The 1,371-nt window shown below is 42.9% G+C and overlaps 1 protein-coding gene across 1 annotated transcript in view; it reads right to left on the reverse strand.

Annotated features, from left to right (window-relative positions):
- LOC101847181 (protocadherin-11 X-linked) overlaps nt 1–1,371 on the reverse strand; it is a gene marked incomplete in the record, with an annotated part of 12,548 nt that overhangs the window by 8,534 nt on the left and 2,643 nt on the right.

Here is a 1,371-nt window from a genome sequence, read left to right on the forward strand (position 1 = left end):
ATTATTAATATTATAAAAATAATTATTATCAAAGGGGCTCTCGTGTTCTAGAAGTTAAGGTGTTCGCCTTTCATTCAAAGGTCCCGGGTTTGAATCCGGGTTAAAAAAAAGTAAAGTTGTTTCTGCATCCGATCCGGACATTGGGGATTGTCTTATTTGTGAGACAACTTCCTGGACCTTTGGCATATCGTGGTAGGGTTGCCAGTTCCTTTCCACGCCACCTTTACTTCCCCAACTCGAAATCAGGTACCCATTACTGCTGGGTGGGCAGGAGGGGGCGAAAAAAATCCGTGTCCGAACCCAGGCTTGAACCCGGACTTTCCGCTTCGGAGACGAGCGCACTAACCGCCCCGTCACCGCACCCTCACCCGAATCCGGGTAGCGACCGAAATGTTTTCTTCTTTAAAATTTTCTACTTTCACCTTCCTTCCTTCTCTCTTGCAATATTCTATCGTCTGCTTTCGTCTTCAATTTCTTTCCCCACCTCCTTACCCCCTTTGCCCCCTCCACTGGGCTCCTGACTCTTTCTGAAGCCTTTCTACTACTACTCCTTGGCGGCTCCTTCTTACTGCTGTCTTTCAGCCACACCTCTGATCGTCTGGTAGGAAAGATCTACACCTGGCGTTCTCGGAAAAAAATACAAACAATTTTACTCCGTAACCGGTGTTTATTTGTCTGGAAATTCATAACTGCCTATCATTCGAGGTCTACCTCTTTCTCTGCAGCCTAGGTGCTTTATGTTATCGTTCACGTAACTTTATTTTTACACTGAGAAAAATCCAGATGTAGGTTTGAACCAATGCAGAATTTGCAACATTTGTGAGGCAGCGAGGTGGAATCAGGCTCTCGTCAAAATAATCAAAGAGAAGAAACTTGCATTTTTCCGCAGGTTTGTGAATTTTTATTAAATGTTTATTTTCTGGCTTAACACCTTTCATGCCCATTAAAGAATTCATTTCAGAGTGGATTTTTCTTAAAATGGTTGATTAAAGGCACACAAAATGTAAATTTTCAGTTACCACGGACTCTTAAGCTAAGTAAATAACCAACCTTTGGCGGCCATTTTCTCCCTAATTTTACATCTGAAAACAGGTGACCCCACCTCCTTCATTCGCAAATATCTCGATTTGTACTCAAGATAAATGGATACTTTTTTCAGTGAAATAAAGACAAATGAACAAGCTTTAAGATGACTCCAATAACTCTACATGCCCAAAAATTGACGAGAGCCTGATTCCACCACGCTGCCTCACATATTATTATTTCGATATTCGGCGGTGAATACTTACCTGGGGGCTCTCGTGGCCTAGAGGTTAAGTTTTTGGCCTCTCATTCAAAGGTCCCGGGTTCGAATCCGGGTAGCGACCAAAA

This window comes from Aplysia californica, unplaced genomic scaffold (assembly GCF_000002075.1).
Source record: "Aplysia californica isolate F4 #8 unplaced genomic scaffold, AplCal3.0 scaffold00094, whole genome shotgun sequence".
Taxonomy (NCBI): Eukaryota; Metazoa; Mollusca; class Gastropoda; order Aplysiida; family Aplysiidae; genus Aplysia; species Aplysia californica.